Source organism: Malaclemys terrapin, chromosome 6 (assembly GCF_027887155.1).
Source record: "Malaclemys terrapin pileata isolate rMalTer1 chromosome 6, rMalTer1.hap1, whole genome shotgun sequence".
Classification (NCBI taxonomy): domain Eukaryota; kingdom Metazoa; phylum Chordata; order Testudines; family Emydidae; genus Malaclemys; species Malaclemys terrapin.
Genome location: NC_071510.1, coordinates 53501495 through 53522142, shown reverse-complemented (window position 1 = coordinate 53522142; position 20648 = coordinate 53501495). Strand labels below are relative to the sequence as shown.

At 45.1% G+C, this 20648-nt stretch overlaps 1 protein-coding gene across 1 annotated transcript in view; it reads left to right on the top strand.

The window, feature by feature from the left end:
* ADAMTS19 (ADAM metallopeptidase with thrombospondin type 1 motif 19) overlaps positions 1-20648 on the top strand; it is a 264607-nt gene that overhangs the window by 24760 nt on the left and 219199 nt on the right. The gene's annotated exons all lie outside the window — the stretch shown is intronic.

The following is a 20648-nucleotide window of genomic DNA, read 5'->3' as shown; positions in this document are numbered from 1 at the left end:
CATCATCCCCTTCCACACCGTGCGCGTCCCACAGCGAGTCTGCACAGGCGGGGCTCCTGGGGAAGCTGGAGGGCCCTGCACCCCAACTCTGCAATCAGACGTGACTCTCAGCCAGCCAGTAAAACAGAAGGTTTATTAGATGACAGAAACATGGTCTACAACAGAGCTTGTAGGTACAAAGAACAGGACCCCCCAGTCTGGTCCATCTTGGGGAGCAGGGAGCCCGGAGCCCCGTCTGGGCCTCACTCCATTTCCTCAGCCAGCGCTAAACTGAAACTCTCCAACCCCTCCTCTGGCCTTTGCCTCTTTCCCAGGCCAGGAGGTCACCTGATCTCTTTGTTCTCCAACACCTTCAGTTGGCACCTTTGCAGGGGAGGGGCCCAGGCCATCAGTTGCCAGGATTCTCTGTGCATCACAGTGGCCCTCTAAGGCTCTGCAACAATCACACACCCTTATCCCACCACCTAATACTTAAGAAATGCATAGGGGAAGCTGAGTCACTCACACAATATTCAGAGAAAACAATAAGAACATTCCCACTTCGTCACATCTCCCCCCCCTTCGAGACCGAACTGAGCGGGGTCACTTTAGCCAGTGACCTGGGGAAGTTTGAACCCCCAACATTCCCGTGAATACCCCAGCATCTCTCCCATTCCTTGGTGGGAGTTACACCAGGCCTTCCAGTTTCATGCCCTCCCGAAGGTGGGGTGTGCTTGATGGCACTCGCAGGACGCATGTGGGAAGATTTATGCGGCCTGTGCTCTTTTGCCCCCCCAATATCCCTGCGGTTCAAACTGGGTCTTCTCCCAGTGCTCCAGTTTGGAGAGCTGTGATTCGGGCTCTTGACCTTGACCTTGGCCACCCTTTTGACCTTGGCAACCCTCTAACCAGGTGTCTCTGTCACCAGCAGCTCAGCATCAGCCCCTTTCATTTGATGCAGCCACGTTGGATGAGAGTGGTCAATATACACAGTAAAGCACCGCCCAAATAGATACAGCTGCAGCTTTTTAAGGGCCTGCACCATGGCCAGGCATTTCTTCTCTATGGCTGCATAGTTCTGCTTCCGGGGCAGCAGTTTCTTGCTCAGTTACCCGATGGGATGTCTCTCCTCGTTAGCATCAGCTTGCATCAGCACTGCGCCCAGCCCTGCATCCGAGGCGTCGGTGAACACTGTAAAGGGCTTGGCAAAGTCCGGGTTTACCAGATTTACTGGGCCCTGGGTTAGAGCCTCCTTCAGTACACAGAGAGCCCTCTGGCACTGCTCGGTCCAGACCACCTTGTCTGGCTTCCCCTTCTTACATAGCTCAGTGATGGGGGCAGCTAGAGAGCTAAAGTGGGGTACAAACCCCCGGTAGTACCCCGCATTCCAGATAAAGGCCTAGACCTGTTTCTTGGTCTGGGGAATGGGCCAATCTTTGATCATCTCCACCTTGCACTTTTTGGCTTTTACCGTCAGTCCTGCCTCCTTGAGGCAGCCCAGCACCCTCTTCACTTGGGACACGTGTTCCTCCCAGGTCTGGCTAAAGACACAAATATCATCAGTGTACGCCAGGACCAAGTTCTCCATCCCCCTCAGTAACTGATCCACCCAGTGCTGAGAGGTGGCCAATGTCCCCTTGAGGTCGATAGGCAGGACCAGGAACTCAAAGAACCCCAAAGGGGTGGTGAAGGCAGATTTCAACCTGGCATCTTGGCCCAAAGGTACCTGCCAGTCACCCTTGGTGAGATCTGTAGTAGAGCGGTAATAACCCCCCCCCCCCACCCCCAGCTTGTCTAGAATCTCACCAGGCTTAGGCATGGGGTAGGCATCGGACACGGTGATGGCATTAAGCTTCCAATAGTCCATACAGAATCGGATTGACCCATCTTTCTTGGGGACCAGCCCCACGGGTGAGGCCCATGGGCTGTTGAATCGCTGGATCACCTCTAAAGCCAGCATGTCCTTGACCTCTCTCTCCAGGCTCTGAGCTATTTTCCCAGTGACTCTGAACAGGGGACACCTGATGGGAGGATTGGCTTCCATCTCAGGGAAGAGATCCACCAGGGGGTCTTCCCCCTTCTCCTCCCAATCGTCCCTTTCCAGATCCAGGGGTCCCCTCACTCTCCTCCCATACAGCAGCTCGAAAGGGAAGAACCCTGTGGATTCCTGGGGCACTTCCCTGTACCGCAGGTTGGGTAGGTACTTGTCCCAGTCCTGTGGATGCTGATTCATAAAAGTCCTCAGCATCATCCTTAGGGTCTCATAAAATCTCTCCACCAGCCCGTTGAACTGAGGGTGATATGCAGAGGCCCAGGCGGGCCAGACCCCACATTTCTCTCACAAGCCCCGGAGCAGGGCTGACATGAAATTGGACCCCTAGTCTGTAAGGACCTCACTAGGGACCCCTTCTCTGCTGAAGATGGTCAGCAGCGCGTCTGCCATGGTGTCTGCCTTGGTGGAGGACAGAGCCACTGCTGCTGGGTAGCAGGTGGCGAAATCCATCACCACCAGAATGTATTTCTTCCCCAACCGGGTCGCCTTGCTGAGGGGCCCCACTATGTCCATAGCCACCTTCTGGAAAGGTTCCTCTATGATGGGAGCTTCACCCTTAGCCCAGGCCTTCCCCACCCTCTGGCAGGAGTCACAGGATCTGCAGGACTGCTGGACTGCATCACAGACTCCGGGCCAGTAAAAGTTCTGCAGCAGCCACTGCCTGGTGCGCTGGATCCCCTCGTGTCCTGAGAGAGGGACATCATTGGCCAGGCACAATAGCCTGCGGCAATACTTCTGGGGCACCGCCAGCTGTCTCCTGATTCCTCACAGTTCTACTTCCCCTTGGGGAGCCTATTCCCAGTACAGGAATCCCTTCTCCCACAGGAATCTTTCCTGCTGCCTTCCCCAAGGGGGTTTGCAGTGCTGTGGCCAGCAAGTTCCCTCAGCTTCTCCATGGAGGGATCCTTCTGCAGTTCGGTCTGGAATTCAGCTGCTGGGGAAGGGAGTTCCCTCTCGCTGTTCCCTCTCGATGGCTGGGCTTGGGGTCATAGCCTCACTGAGCCCTGTCTCTGGTAGCTCCCTCCCTGCCATGGAATCACTTCCCAGCAGCACCTCTGGACAAGGCAAACCTGGTTGGCAGCTGACTTGCCCTGCCTGTGTGTCCCCCCCACTCTGCTGGGGTCTCAGCTCCCACGGTGCTCAGCACTGCCCTTGCTGTCCCAGTGGGGGTAGGCAGCGAGCTCGCTGCTTTGGTCACAGCATCAGAGCCAGCGTGAGCCCCCTCTCCAGTGTGCAGGGAGCATCTCTTCCTCCCACTCAGCCCCCAGGGGTCTGATTACAGACAGGCAGGTATCCCCAGCTTAGCAGCTCCTCAACCCCCCCCCCCCCCCCCCCCCGCGAGTCAGGTCATTTGCATTTTCACTGACAATTTCAGTCTCAGCCAATTGTTTCCCTAGATTCAAATTCAAATCCTCGGCTGTTACAGGAGCAGGGCCTGGATCCTGTCCCAAAGAGACACAATCATCCCCCAACAGGACCTCACAGCCGATATCCTGGAGAACCCCAACTACCAGCCAGCCCGACCCCTCCTGGGTCTGCACAGGGATCTGGGCCATAGGCAGGGTGGGGGGCTTCATCCCTGGGATCTTCACCAAGGTCACTCAGCCCCCCAGCATCTGGTGAGGCTGCACCAGCCAGGACTTGACAACAGTTCTCTCTGTCCCAGGATCTCGCCATCCCAGGAATGTCTCCCCGTTGACCACCAACTTCCGCTCCCACTGGGGGTCCAGGGCCTGAGCCCAGGAGAGTCCACGCAGACATATAGGTTGGGGCCAGGAGTTGGAACCTGTCCACGACCCCATGCATCTGGCTGACGGCGTCTATGGCCTTGGGACCCAGCAAGGGTGCTAGATACCAGGGCTTTTCTGCAGGGTCCCCCTGGTTCAAATTGCCAGCCTGCTGAAAGGCAGTGGGGTGGGCATCCACCCCCCCCTTGGGATCTGGAACCCCGGGTCTATCCCCACTCACCCCTGGGAAGTCCCCTATGCCTCTCCGCTCCACCATCGCCAGTTCATGCTGCTGCTGCTTCTCCTGCAGCTCTTTTTCTGGCTCTCACAGTCCTCTCGCTCCTTCAGACTCAGCTCCAATCCCATCCATCTCCGATCCCCTGATGGGGAATCCAATCGTGAACCCATCTGGTCAGGGACAGGAGTCTTGGGGATGCCTGGCTACCACTCCAGCTCCTCCCAGATCCTCTTGTAGCCCCATTTGGGTCAGGAATCCGCTCTTTAGAGCAGACATCATCCTCCAGCTGCATGATTAACTATGCTTTGGTGAACTTTCCAATGCGTAACCCTCTCTTTTTGCACAGGTTTACAATGTCCTTCTTAAGGAGAGGGTAATAGGCCATCACTTTGCTGTTCTCAAGTTGTTGTGGACTCGCAGGCTTTTGTGCTCTCAGCTTCCCACAGTTTCCAGGAAGAACCCCTAGTGTGCCAGCCCTTCTCCAGGTCACCGCCTCTCTCCCAGGATCAAGTCTCAGACTCCTCCGCCCCTGGGACCGCTCGCTGCAGTCCCCAGGGGGTCCCCGTTACTGCAACAGTCCTTCTCGCTGGTCACACACTCCCATGGGTTAAGCGTAGCTCCTTCACCCCCTGAAACCACCCCTCTCTGAGCCTTGATCATGCCTGATCCTCCTTCGTTTTACTGCTCCCCAGTCACTTACTGCAGGATGCTCTGTCCACGGGGGTGCAGTAGATCCCACCACTGCCACCAGTTGTCACAGAGTCATCGGGTGATGCTCTAGAACTACTCCATACGAAGCCAGTCATGATTCCGGGGGCGCATGCTCCTCTTTGTGAGCATACTGTCTCCAAGGCAAGAAGCTTACACAGCTTCGACCTTCCTGGGTCTGATCTCGGAGCATTCAGCATCCCCTTCCAGCATACTCAGACCCTATATCTTATCATGCTTGCCATCTAAGAAGACAACTGTCCTGATGGGTGAGGTAGATATATACATTTTGTATGTGCATTACAATTTTTCTGGTTCTGACTAATATTCCTAGTACATTTGTCCTTTTTCCTCCTGATTATTTGTTTCAGTAATTCAGAATGTAGCTAAATAGTTCTAATGATAGTAACTTCTCAAATATCTTTATATTCTTTATGATGAAAAATATGTATTAAAATGATGGGGTAATATAATGTTATTTGCATTTGGGACAATGGTCTAAAAATGGGGCACATAGAATAGGGCCCTGCCAAATTCACAGACCATGAAATCTGGTCTCCATGAAATCTGGTCTTTTGTGTACTTTTACCCTATACTATACTGTTTTATACTATGGAGTAAAAATATATACAAGTACACAGCGTTTCTCAATTTGGGGGTGGCACTGCTTTCAGAGCTGGGTGGGCATAGAGTGGCTGCTTACCAGGAACCCAGCTCTGAAGGCTGCACTGCTCCCGGTGCTCTGCCTTCAAAGCTCGGCATCCATCTAGCAGCTGCTGTGCTCCAGCGATCTAGTTCTGAAGGCAGCGCAGAAGTAAGGGTGGCAATACCTCATCCCTCTCCCCACAATAGCTTTGCAACCCCCTTTTGGGTCAGCCCCCCCAGTTTGAGAAATGCTGACTAAAGGGCTATATATGTTTATATTTTGCCATTTTCCAATACATATTCATGCTTTGTTACAACTCCATGAAATGTAAGATTTAAATATCTGAAATCATGACATTCAAGATTTTTAAAATGCTATGACTGTGAAATTTACACAAATGGACCGTGAATTTGGTAGGGTCTTAACATAGATGGGAGGAAGGCATACCTTTTGACACATCTTTTGCTTCATCTGCATGTAGACAAGTTTTGTTTCACACTTTAAAGTGACTAGTCAAACTGTACATTTTGCTGCTTAGCTTAATGGGTTGGAGTCGCTACACACCATTTTAATCATTCTGAGAGCCAAATCTACATTGTTTTGTATAAAATCTAGAAAGCTGCATCCATATTATAGTGAAATTTTCCCTTTGTAATTAAAAGAAAATTGGCAAAGTAAATGACTGTTGGTACATCCTTTTCTTTTAATTAAAAAAAATCATTGTAATGATTTCAGTGCTTGAAAATACCTGTCCCCTCTTTCCCCTTTGGGAAAAGGATCTATTTTTTTTTAAGTAAGCTGCCCTTCTGGACTAAATAAAAAGAGGGCTTTTGCACGTGTGGTGCCATTGCCAGTAGTCTTAGAACAATTCTTAGAGATAAAGGTGGGAGAGATTACAAATTAGAAATGTGATGCAACAGAATATGCACGGTTTGCCAAAACGTATTAAGATAGAATTGGTTTTGGATAAGGGAGGGGATGCTAGAAACATAAGTTTTGATATATGTTTTTAACTTTTATTAAGAAATGTGGGTTTATTTATATATTTATTGATAAAACATGTAGACGATATGAACTATTTGTTTAGATTTCAATTATATGATATTTAAGGATGATTTCTTTTCTGACTTCAAATTTGACTGACTGTTGCCCAGAGTTGCTAATTTCTACAAGCAGTAGATTTGCACAAAACTGTCGGTTTTATGTCGATTTCATGGTTTTATACAAGTGTGCTGTAAATCACAAAAGCCTTCTCCCACCACAAAGCCCAAGTATGAGGCTGTGAGTGGGAGTTTTCATTGGGGTTGTGGGAATTAAATCCTTTCCCTACAACTATGGGCAGTTCATGGCTGCCCTCTATGGCTATTTTTGAAGATTACGGGTTGGAACACTGGCAGCACCTCATTTGTATTTACTATTTGAAGGGTTTAGGTCCTTGAATCAGTTCCCATGGCCCATATACTGGTCCGTTTGGCATTATTGTAAATAGTACATCTGTGGCATGCCAAGGTGCGTATATTCCCTCCACAACTGTTCCACTTATCCCCCCATCCAGCGTAGACTCACTACCAGTTTTAATTAGATTAGCTTGCTCTTTCTCCATTGTTAAATTTTGTCTGTTTAGAAGAGCACTGTAATGTCTTGTGGAAATAAATCCAAGCACACACAAAAGGAATAACTGTTTCATTAGCTGCAGCAGTCTGTTCCACACTCCAACAGTTTGTGCCCTAGCCTAACCTCTAGCAGTACAAGGTACTCAAGTTACAGTGTGATGTTCTGAAGGAACACATCCTTTCAGGCACTGTAGCTTTTAATAGTTGGTGTTTTTTTGGAGGGGAAGGTGCTGTTTTTTATAGAACTGGGAATGTTTGTTCGTGCATAGGAGCTGTATTCTTTTTTTATATGATATTACTAAAAATCCATTATGTAATAAACTGTCTGTGATTTCACTAAATCAGCCCATTGTAAAGATTTTCTGTTTAGTTTTAAGGGGATAGGTTTTTAAGGACTACTGGCTAACTTTAGGGCAGCTGTCGTTTGTTCTGGAGTGGTGGATGTGGGTGGGGTGGGTGAAGAAAAAATTAATTAAAAAAATGATATCAGTGCAGGTGTTCCATTTAATAATATATAGTAAGTAATTGATGGAGCAAAATCAAATGATTCAAAATGATTGTTGGCATTAAGTATCACTCAAGTTATGACATCATGGGAGGGAAAAAATACAAACTAGGTCACTGTTAAAAACTGGATTATAGACTCATTCTTGATTTGAAATTTTACAAACTAAGGGCTGTATACTTTGCTTGGTCGTGTATAGATGGCCTTTAGTTTGCTGGTTGGCCTATTTTAAAATATATTTTATTTTATTGCTCTGGATTAGTCATCTGTGGTTGCTTGAGCACAAGTGTTCCAGTGTAGTTTTTGCAGTTATTGAAGAAAAATAAAAGTAATAAAAGAAGGGTTCCTAAAACAGTTTTGAACACAAGATAAGAAACTGCTCCATCTGTTGTGCTTCTTAGGGTTAACCAGGGGACTTGATGATTTGAGTCTAAATTCTGCAAAAACAAAAATATGTAATTTTGAGATTTGAGACTATTTTTTCCCCTTCAGCTTATGAAAATGACTGCTAAACTTTGAAATGCCTTTTAATGCACTGATTAAAATTTGGAGCCCTGTGCATAATACAATTATGTGGCAGTGCAAATGACTTCATAAACTAACTTTTCGCCAGATAAATAAATTTGCACATTTAAAAAAAACTAGATATAAATAGATGTTCTCTTGCTGTCTTTCAGCTTCTTAGCTTGTCCACAGGCCATTTTAGGATCTCTGCATTAAGGGGAAAGTATGGTTTGCTGGGGAAATAGGGACAACAGAGGAGGAGGTAATATCATGGAAGAACATAAGGAGCAAGAAGGTATTTATATAATCATTGTCTAGGGAACAGGGAAAGGCTTGCCGAGGAGGAGCAGACAGCCAGCACCCTCAGACTTTTTCTTTTGGGATTTAAGAACTGTGGTATGACAGTAACTTCCTCTTGTTCTTCTCAAGATAGTGCTTGAGCCCTATCTCCCACAATCACTGTGGTATCTATGTGCCAAACTGAAAGACTTAAGACCCTTGCTGCCAGCTTTTACAATTTTATTGCGAGTTTCTCAATATTTGGTATTTTTCTTAAAGCTTCAGTTTCTGAGTCGTGATTATGAGAGAATCTATTTTTTAAAGTAAGCTTCTAGCCCTCATGGTTGAAGAGAAGAGCTTGAAAATATGAACCCTAAAGCGGGGTGGGCAAACTGAGGGCCAGATCTGGGTGGGGAAAGTGTATGCAGGGCCGGGGCAGGGGGTTGGGGTGCAGGAGGGAATGCGGGGTGTGGGAGGGGGTGCAGAGTATAGGAAGGGGCTCAGGGCAAGGGATTGGGGCAGAGGAAGGGTGCATGAGGGGGCTCAGGGAAGGGGGTTGGGATGCAGGAGGGGTGTGTAGTGCAGGAGGGAGCTCAAGGCAGGAGTGCAGGAGGGGGCTCAGGGCAGGGGTGCAGGAGGGGTGTGGAGTGCAGGGGGGGCTCAGGGCAGGGGGTTGGGGTGCAGGGTGTAGCAGGGGATTGGGGTGCAGGAGAGGTGTGCGGTGCAGGCAGGGGGCTTAGGGCAGAGAGTTGGGGGGGTGGGGTGCAGGAGGGGTTCGGGCTCTGGGGTGGCAGCGACATGCACCAGGGCCAGGGCAGGCTCCCTGCATGCCTGCCCTGGCCTCATGCCGCGCCGCACTGCTCCAGGAAGCACTGCGGCCCCTGGGGGAGAGGGGACGGAGGGCTCCGCATACACTGTCCTTGCCATGCCTCCAGGTACCTCCGCTGAAGTGCCCATTGGCCGCGGGTCCCCGTTCCCGGCCAATGGGAGCTGGGGGGCGGCGGTGCCTGGAGGCAAGGGCAACTCATGGAGCCCTCTGCCCCCACACCTGGGGGCCGCAGGGAAGTGGTGCCGGCCGCTTCTGAGGGCGTCGCGGGGCCCACAGCACCACGGGGGGCAATCCCGTGGGCCGCATCCAAAGCCCTGAGGGGCCAGATCCAGCCCGTGGGCCGTAGTTTGCCCACCCCTACCCTAAAGGCTCAAATACTAGAAGACAAATACAATTCCTCCCCTCTTCCCCATAAAATCAGATGATTTTTAAGCCAGTCTTATGATTCTTTGGGGTTTATTTTATGATTTTTGAAAACTTGGGGTTGGCAATACTGTAATTTTCTGTGTTGTCCTATTGGATAATATTTCCTATTTAGTCATATTGGGATGTTCAGTCTATGGGTGGTTTTTCTGTGTGGCTGAGGTGTCTATGGAGGGATAAGCTAGTCAGCCAGTTTTATGGCTTTTGTTATGGAAAGGGTTGTATAAACCCCAGAATCCTGCATTTTGTTCTAATGAAGGCAAGAGATGAGTTAAACCTCATTTGCATTTCCTGACTTCAACTTGCGGTGTGTCCCATCCTGCATACTGCTAGGTGCATCACACTCATAGGCAGTATTTTTGAAGTTAGGTGAAGGGAGATGAGGAGTTCAGCCCTAGACCATTTGAATGTGAGGATGGCATCTTGAATTGGATCTGATGTTTGATGTAGAGTCAGCATGTTGTGCACCTGCAGATTGTCTTCTCTCAGCTGCGGTTCCAGCTTCAGGGTCATGTAGTTTATTGAATGATTTTTCAGGTTAACATGTCACACATTTCAGTGTAATTCTGCTGCATAAATGGTGAGAAAAGAGTATTGCTATATAACAGTATAATGTGCTGCATAGTTCTTGTGCATTTCCATTTACATAAATTTCAGTAGTACAGTTTTGCTCTGAAGTCAGCTTCAGTGTATGCCTGGGTCGGTTAGATGTTAGGTAGAGGGAGATAATATATTGAATCTTGCTTTAATGAACATATATTGGCCACAGTACATGTTGATGTTTGAGGGTTACTACAGTAATTTAATAATATACATCTATAAAATGAGTTTTCCATGACCATAACCTCATTTCTTAACCCTACTTAAAATTCCCAAATCAAAAAAGCTGCTGCTAACCTTTATTAACCTCAACTATGATGTGGCTACTCTGTCACCATAACAACAGTGCTGGATTGCAGTTAGCATAAAATCAGTGTCTTTAAAACAGAGACAGAGGAAGCTCATAGTATGATTACTGACTCAAAATTAGTCTGTCTATTTAGGTATTAAAATATGGATTTAAGTACCTGGTGTTAGGCATCCAAATTTGAAAATGCTGACTTTTGTCCTTCCTAAGAACTACTGCAGTGGCTATTTTGTGTGTATTTAATATATGAAAAATATATGTCTTGAGAGAATTAAGTTTTCTATTCCTAGAACAAGCACAGTCTGGTCAGTGACCATAGAAGCTTCTTCACATTGCCTCACTAGCGTACCTCAGCTTTGATCAAGTAGGACCATCTCTAGAGTGAGTGGCTAGTTCAAGACTCCATACCAGTTTAGTCCTTGGACTCTCTGCTGAGACCACCAACAAGGTTACAAACTAATGTCAGTTGTGTAGGTCGTCTTAGGCATGTTGATTCATGTGCACTGGAAAGTGAACTGAGTTAACCCTTTCTGACAGCAACATTGGCTCTCTACTGGCCTGGTCTGGATTGAAACATACGACCAACATGTGAAGTGCTCTATGGCCCTGATCAAATGCCCATTGAAATCAATGGAACAACTCTTTGCTTTGAACAGGCATTAGATCCAGCCCTATAGTCCATTACTAATCTCTTTGACAACACCCTAAGTAAAATGCAAATGTTTGGAGGGTTTGCCTGGAAATTGCTTTAGGGGGCCCACCAGTGGACTAGCTTTAGGATTATCCTTTGGCAAAATCTGTAAAGTGGTTTTCCAACACCTATCCCCCCAATGTTTCTGGGGATACAACCTTGTCAATGTTTACATAGTAATCCAAAGAAAATTTAGATTATTAAATAATAAGTTTAAATATTAGTTTTTAGTGATTATTTAACTTTCATTATAGCAAGTTGAAAATAGGTTTTACATTTACGTGTCACATAGCTAGTGTAAAATATTTTTCAGCAATGGTCTCTAGAAGTTGGGTTGGAAATGCTAATTATAATTAAAAACTTTATAACAATAAATACATCTTACAGATTTGTGGTGACAAGTGCTCCCTACCCTGTGTACTTTCAGACTTGTTCATACATGAAATAAGATGACTTACAAAGTTTTTTTTTAAGCCTGCACTGTGAGTCTCAGTATCCTGGTTTAAATCTTCAGATATAGCCAGTCTTGAGGCTGTAGTTTTCATAAGTTATCTAGGATAACGAAAGGATTTTCTTGTCTGAAACTGAAAATCCGCTTACAGACTCAAGGTCCAGCCTGTTTCTATATTGTTGTATACATGTATGCTCTCTCTCTTTTTCTCTTTTCCCCAACCGCTTTCTGAAAAGAAAGTATTTCTCAAACTCGGAGCTAAATACCTTGTATTTACTATTATACAGTAACACATGAATATCTGTGGAAAATAAATACATATTGAATATAAGCTTTCTTTGAATCCTGAAACTGAGTTGCTACAACTCAGAAAATACATTTTTAACATAAAAATATTAGAACATAAGAATGGCCATACTGGGTCAGGCCATATTGGGTCCATCTAGCCCAGTATCCTGTCTTCTGACAGTGGCAAATGCCAGATGGTTCAGAGGGAATGAACAGAACAGGACAATTATTGAGTGATTCATCCCCTGTCATCCAGTACTGCAATGACCAGGGCATGGATGGTCATGTCTAGTGGTCAGTGCCAACAGTCAGAACCGAAGACAGAATCATGTACTAAGTTGAAGATCAGCATCAGAGACAAAATCAGGTGCCAGGTGAGGGGTCAGAGCTGGAAATCGTGTCAGTGATGAGGTGTAGGAGCAGAGATAGCAGGAACTGGGAGTACACAGGAGTCTAGGATAGGAGGACAAGAATTAGGAGCAGGCAGGAATAGAGGACTCAGGAGTCCGGTAAGAAGGAAGGTCCATAGGAGCAGCTAGTCAAGAATTCCTCTAATTGCTCAGACAAATTTCTGTTGTTACTTCCTGGTTTATAAAGAGCTCCTAAGCCAGTGGGTGGGGGCTGGATATTTCCCCTAATCAGGAGCTTAGGGTGCAGGGCCCTCTGCAAAATAACCCTTTGCTAAGCCTTCCCTGGTTACTCAGTGGTGCAGCTGGGTGGTGGTTGTGGCCTGAGCACTGCCTTGGGGACACATGGGCCTGGGTTTGAAGTGCTTGATTCCTCACAGGTCTCAGCATCTGACAGTCAGAGGCTTAGGGACATCCAGAGCATGGGGTTGCAGCCCTGTCTTGGCTAATAGCCATTGATGGACCTATGCTCCATGAACTTACCTAAGTTTTTTTTTAACCCAGTTATACTTTTGTCCTTCACAACATTCCCTGGCAATAAGTTCCACAAGTGCGTTGTTTGTTTTAAAACCTTCTGCCTATTAATTTCATAGGGTGATCCCTGACCTCTATCATGTCCCCTCCCCCTTAGTTTTCTGCTTTCCAGGCTGAACAATCCTAGATTTTTAAATCTCTCCTCATATGGAAGTTATTCCATATCCCTAGTCATTTTTGTTGCCCTTCTCTGTACCTTTTCCAATTCATACTTTTTTTTTGAGATGGGGTGACAACAACTGCACACAGTATTCAAGGTGTGGGCTTACAATGGATTTATATAGTGGCATTATGCTATGTTCTGTCTTATTATCTATCTCCTTCCTAATGGTTCCTAACATTCTATTAGCTTTTTTGATTGCTGCTGGACATTAAGCGGATGTTGTCAGAGAACTATCCACAGTGACTCCAAGAACTCTTTCTTGAGAGGTTAATGTAGACCCCATTCTTTTGTATGTATAGTTGGGATGTTTGCTAATGTGCATTACTTTGCGCTTATCAACATTGAATTTCATCTGCCATTTTATTGCCCAGTCACCCAATATTGTGAGATCGCTTTGTAACTCTTAGTTAAGTCCTAAGCTGACTGCAATCTTGAGCAATTTTGTGTCATTTGCAAACTTCGCTGCCTCACTGTTTACCCCCTTTCCCAGATCATTTATAAATATGTTGAATAAAACTGGTTTCAATACAGATCCTTGGGGGACCCCACTCTTTACCTCTCTCCATTATGAAAACTGAGCATTTATTCCTACTCTTTGTTTCCTGTCTTTTAACCAGTTACTGATCCATGAGAGCACCTGCTGTCTTATCCCATGGCTTCATGAAGAGCCTTTGGTGAGGGACCTTGTCTAAGGCTTTCTGAAAGTCCAAGTACACACTATATATTGGAAGGTGAACATTGTAACAAAAATATACTTATAATCCACTTCTGTTAAAGACACCGCATTATAAAATTTTTCATTTATCTTGCACCTGTGAAACAGGTAATATTATCTTCATTTTGCAGAAGTGGAAACTGAGGTTTAGAGAGGTCTAGGTCAACATTTTCAAAAGTGGCCACTAGTTTTGAATATCTCCAATTTTAATTGCCCAACTGGAGACGCCTATGGGCATCTAGTATTAGAGAATACTGCTGAAAATGTGAACATGAGTAACTTGCCCAAGTTTATACAGCAAGTCATTGACAGAATAGGACTAGAACTCAATACACTCTCAGGGCTGGTCCCCACTTAGTCCGGACTTCGGACTAAGGTACGCAAATTCAGCTACGTTAATAACGTAGCTGAATTCGAAGTACCTTAGTCCGGACTTACCGCGGTCCAGACGCGGCCGGAAGTCTCCCCCCGTCGACGCCGCGTACTCCTCTCGGCGAGCTGGAGTACCGGCGCCGACTGTGAGCACTTCCGGGATCGATCCGGGATCGATTTATCGCGTCTTAACCAGACGCGATAAATCGATCCCAGAACATCGATGGTGTGCCGCCGGACCAGCCGGTAAGTGAAGACTAGGCCTGAGTTTCAGCAGTGTATGCTCGTGCTCTAATAGGATCTGTTGGTGTCAAGGAGGAGGGACTAATGTCTCAAACTAACACAGCCTTTTGTAATGAAATTGTAAGAGGTATCTATTGTGAACCACTGAAGAGGACTGCTGTAAAAAGGTGATAAAATAACATTTTATCAGTAAATTAAGAAGAGGTTACAAGTAAACATTAGAATAATAGAAATTAGATATAAAAAACCTTAATGTTTTAACATGCACATTTGTTTACTACAGCATGTTAATAATTATTTTCTCCAGTTCAATTTTAAATACGCTGGGCAGTGGGATTTGACCCACTTCCTTTGGGAGAGTGCTCTACAGTTTAATAGAGCTCAAGTTTTCATGTTTTCTCCTATACATTTTGCATTGGCATCCCACTCTTTAGTGCTCAAATATTTGTGGATATTTTTGATATTTCCTTTAGTTGTACACATGTATTTCTTTGAATCTTTTTTCATTGGTCAGTTGTTATATCTTATTAGTATTTGTTGCTTTTCTCTGATCTCCGCCAGTCTGTCTTCTTGTTTCTGGTTATAGAGTGCCCAAACAGAGTGGTCCACCAAAGCTGTATAAAGAGGGACTTCACCTCCATAAATAGGATACTTTTGTATGTGCATCTAACTAGTCTGTTTTGGGCAAGACACAAAACAATGAATAAAGCATGAATTTAAAGTAGCCTTGTAAATATGTAAAAGATGTAGCTAATAACGATAGTAAGCTGTGTGTGATAGTATGCAGCTGTGGTCTAGCATGTAGTGCAGCACGTTAACCGTCCATGATCTAGATAGGCATTGGCTACAGAAATTAATGAACCAATCATGAAGTGCATGATACGATGCAGATTAAAAGGCACATGTGGCAGTTTGTTTTAGAATTTGTATATAAACTGATTAATGATTTGGTACTTTGGATGTGTGATATGCCCTGTACCCACCATCTATGCTTGGGCCTGATCAACTCAAGTGTAGTTTGATTGTATGTCAATAAAGAAACCTTAGTGACAAATCTGGAGTTGAACTGATGTCTTGGATTCCAGAGAACTGGATAAAGTGTTCTCCAGAACTGGATGAGAGGTTCTGTATAAGCTGAGTCAAAAAGGTCTCAGAGGGAATTTCACCACATCCCAAAATAGCATTGTTGCTTTTTCTGCAACATCACATTGCAGCCACATATCTAATTTTCTGTCTATGGTCACTATTAAGCTCCATTCCAAGTATCTTCTTCCCATTTAGCGTATTGGATTCCCCCCTCCATTTCATTTCATTTCCTGCTCTTGAGGTCCGCTTCAGTATCCTTCTGGGGTTTATAATACCTCCCAATTTTGTGTCATCAGCAAATATCAGTAATATGTTGCTTGCTCTGATTTCCAGATCATTAATGATGATGTTTAAATAAGACCTTCCTTTATGCAATTTATCAAAATACATGCAGTTCCAATTACAGGGCAAGATTTTTTTTAAAACAAATCCATGCATACTTGCTTGCTATGGACAACTACATTTTGTGTTGTTTACTACATTTTAGAGCTAGGTTTGCCTGAATTAAAATGGGGTCATGAGATATGTTGAGTGTCACACAATTAATCCTGTACTTCAACCAACCACTACCAGGGATCTGAGAAGTCAAGGGTCTTCCTGGATCCCTTTGTCTGGTCTTTTTATCTGATTACTAGATCACACTGAATTCCTGGGATGGTCATGCCTCACCAGCAACACTCGCTGGATCAGAACATTTTAGATAAATTTGGATTTAATCTGTGGATCATCAGTACCTATACTGTATGCTCATTAGATAATGAATGTAATCTTCATATGACAAATACGGGATATGATATACACCTTTAGAAACTGTTGATTTGGTTGCCATCTGCCTTTTAGAGACATAGGTCTGTATAACAGGAAGAACACATGCATTGAGAGGAGAACATACCCCAAGATTTACAATATCTCTTGTTGAAGGTTTTGAAATTGGCACTCATATCCTTTTTAACACTGAGTCATCATTAACGTTCGTTTAGTAATCTCAGACTGGAACAGATTCAAACTCACATCTCAGGAGAGAAAGAACAGTGTATAAATCTATCCTGTCTTCTACTGGACGAGGCACTGCTTGGGGTTGTCTGTAAAAGTTTCCACAGTGTCCCAGAAAAAGTCAACTTATTAACTATGATGTTTGGCTACACACCAAACATCTTAATTACCACCCTGTAGCATTTCGTTTTTTAGGAATTTGATGTAGACTGCAGTATTAATTTTGAAATCAGCTTGATATACTGTTAAATTGTGCTGTGCTTTCTTAGTACATGACTTATCAGGGGCTTGAAAGGGTTTAAGATGAGCTTTGGGATTTTATATGTTGGGTTTCTTCCAGTGTTTTGACATAATTGATTTTGTTACAGCAAACAATACCTATACCTCTGGGTAATTACTGGCAAAAAAATGTGTAATAGAGCCCACTTAAAAAATAAACTGTTAAAGGAATAGACCTGTGGAAAGAATAACATTTTCTGTACACCAATCCAAATATATGTTAAATTACAATGAAGCTGCTTTAAAAGAATGAGTGTTTTTCAAAAAAAGAATCTGTGTAAAGAGTAAATTTGCAGTGAAGCAGTGTACAAATACCAGATTATAATGAACCTGGGCCTGTTTACAGTGCACTGAGGTAACTCCCAGTGCAACATCTAGCCAATGGAGGGCTCCATAGTCCCTCCAGCACAGGAAAGGGAAGTACTACCAGAGCCTAAGGGAACCTGGATCAGGAGAAGCCTGAAATTGCATGTGAACAGGAGCAGGCGATGGCGGCAGCAGGCTGAGGTGTGGCTGTGGAGGGAAGGCCTGATAGGAAGCAGACTAAGAGCTTGGCTGAGACCCACCCTGTTGCTGGTAGGGGGCCAGTGGAACCCACAGCAGGAATATACAGGCTATGCCTAGGGTACTTGCAACTTTTGTTTTCTGGCAGCGCTAACAAAGAAATAATCTCTCCTACTTGAATTGTGTGAGTATTTTGGGAAGCCCTGATGGTTATTGCCTGAAGAGCAGAGTTCAGGGAACACCTACAACACTTGCTTCCGAACCTATGGTACACTCAGCAAATTACCAAACACTTAGAGACTGATGTGTTGATGGGCGATCACTCGTTACCGAGTATGATCATTTTTCATGGGAGTTATGGGTCCTCAGGTGGCTAATAAGGCCAATCCTTGAACCACAAGTTCTATTGCAATGAGGGCAGATGTTTTCAGGCTCAGCAGTAGGCTGTTGACCATTACTGGAAGCCAGTCTCTCCTTCCTGCTGCGCCTCTTGTCCTCTTCAGCTTGTTGGCGAGCAAGTTCAAAATGCAGGGGACCATCACGTAGGACTTCACTCCATTTTAACTGAGCCTGACACTTGGGAGACACTTGCCCAATGTCAATATTACACTTTTTTAGGTTGTCCTTCAGTAAGTCCTTATAACACTTCTGTTGTCCACCCATGTTACGGTATCCTTCTTTTCGCTGAGAGAACAGGACCTATTTTGGGAGGCGATGGTCTGGCGTCCGGACAACATGATCAGTCCAGCGGAACTGCTGACGGATGATCATTGCCTCGATACTGGTGGTCTTTGCCTCTTCCAGGACACTAATATTGGTGCGCCTGTCTTCCCATTTGATCTTCAGAATCTTACAAAGGCAGCGTTGATGGTGCCTCTCAAGGACTTTCAACTGGTGTCTATAAGTTGTCCAAGTTTTGGACCCATACAACAGTGTTGGGAGAATAATGGCTTGATAAACAAGAAGGTTGGTGTCTGTTCGAATGTTGTGATCTTCAAAAACCCTGTGCTGTAAATGAGAAAAAGCTACACTGGCACAGCTCAGGCGATGTTGAATTTCTGCATCAATATCTGCCCTGGATAAAAGAGGACATCCAAGGTAGACCAAGTGATCGACAGTCTCCAGTGCCACTCATTGATTTTGATAGATGGGGCATGTAATACCTCATTTGGAGAGGGCTGATAGAGCACTTTAGTCTTCTTGATATTAAGAGTGAGACCAAACGTAAGCATTGGCAAACACATTCAAGATAGATAAATGAAAGACTGGTGTACCACATCATTCACAGTGACACCCTTCAGTGCGGTGTTTACAATGTGCCAGGGATGTAACACATATTCAGTAGAGAGGGCTGATTTCCATTTTTAATTATTGTTCACGGGCAGTGTATAAATAGGCGACTACATAGTCCCCTCCATTCACAGTGAATACTCTGATGATGTCAATGGGAGGTTTTCACGAAGATATACGGTAGATGGTTTTTAAAGGTGACTAAAGGCATTAGATGCCCAACTTCCATTGGAATTCAATGGGTTTGGGTGCCAGAATCCCTAGGTTCCTTTGAATATGCTAGCAGTCATTATTAGTCGGCCTGTATCTTTATTGTTGTATTCTCAGAATTACTCACTGCTCACCCTTAGGGCCACCAATATGTCTGCTTTTTGTTTCACTTCCTTTACCATCTTCCTTTCTCTATTTATCTGTCTCATAGTCCTTTTTTCTTTTTTCCTTTCTTACCTCTGCATTTCTTTTCTTGCATCAGCTCCTAATGCCCACTCTTCATCCCCTGTGAGCTTCATTTCCACCTTCTTACCTTCCCATCCCCCAGAGAGATTAGTAGTTAAATAATTTATGCTGACATTTTGAAAATGTTGTCATTAGGCTTTGAATGTAACAGAAAAATTAATGGATACAGGAGGAATTCATGCTATCTGCAGTATTTCATGCTATCTGCAGACTATGTTAGGAATATAACACTGTATTGGTTAATGCCCAGTTTACATTTGGAAGGTTATCTTCTCAGGAGTTATAGAAAATTCCTTATAAAAAGAGGGAAAAAAGCTTAGCTTCTGCAGCATTTGAGTATGCCAGGTAGGGTACATACATACATCTAGTGGGTTGAATCTGACCCATGGGCTAGGAGTCTGACACATCTGTAATACAGAGGTAACAAGTCGAAGAAATAGATTACTTATCTCTCCACTAGACTGACTTTTCCTCATTCTGCTATTCATTGTTGTATAGTAAAGACCTTGTACATATACACCTGTTAGAAAAGTAGATTAAAATACTTTTAAAATGGGAGAATAATAAAATAATGCATGGTAGAGAGAACAAAGGGCATAGTAAGGGATGGAAAGAAGAGAGTAGTAAGGTACTATGTGTAGCTGGTTTCTTTCAGTGCAAGCGTGGGTAGTATAATAAAGCTTTGGGCAAAATCATGGAGTTTTTACTCCTCATCCAGGTGTAACTCCCAGTAACTTCAGCAAAGAAAATAGGATTTGACTAAGTCAAGTCTTGTTGAATTAATTCTAACTGGCATTAATTAATACACACACACACACACATATATCGGACGCACCAACTGCTGCTCAGGCGGTCCCTGGGGCCAGCTGCCCAGGGCCGTCCGAGCAACGGCTGGTGCATCTGGCCCCAAGGCCACCTGAGTGGAGTGGAGGGAGCGCCACCCAGCCCCGCTCTGCCTCCAGCTCTCTTCCAGCCCCACCCCCAGCTGCGGACCCAGTTCCCGGTCACGGCTCCACTCCTGGCTCCAGCTGTGGCTCTGTACCCAGCCTTGCCCCCCAGCCTTAACCACAGCCCTGCTGTGGTTCCACTCTCAGCCTCAGACCTGCCCCCAGCCACGGCCCTGGCCTCAGCCTCTGGCTCCTGGCCTGGGCTCTGCTCCCAGTCACAGCACCAGCCGTAGCCCCACTCCCAGTTGTGGTCCCAACAGTGGCTTCCGGTGGTGGGGCGGACAGGTGCAAGGGGGTGTGTGAAGTAAAAAGTTTGGGAACCACTGATTTAGGGCTAGAAAGGGTGTTTCTTTGGGTTGATTTCCCACCACATCAATAAAATATGTCTGTGGGGGAGCAATAATGATCATGGGTCTAAATGATGGAAAGGACAGAATGTAAATTGATAGTAGGGTGGACAGTAAATTAAGAACTGCAAATACCAAGGGACAGTCTACTGTAGGAATCACATGGAAAAAGTAACTCTACTGCAGCATCCATTTTGACCTTTAATTGAATGTCTGAAAATTTTGGACAAAAATGAAGAGGCGTTCTACATCCTAGTCAGTCCGTTCTGGCCATCCAGTGGGTGGCTTCAGTTATCTTGTTTCCATGGTGAATTAAATTTGCAGCGGCTCTCGGGGGATATGTAGGAGGCTGGCAACATTTTTGTCAATTGTGAGATCACTAGTAAAGATCTAACAACACTGACTCATTCCCAGAACTACAGATGTATGGACTTCTTGGTGTTCCAATTTGGCCCATTGCTAAAGAACACT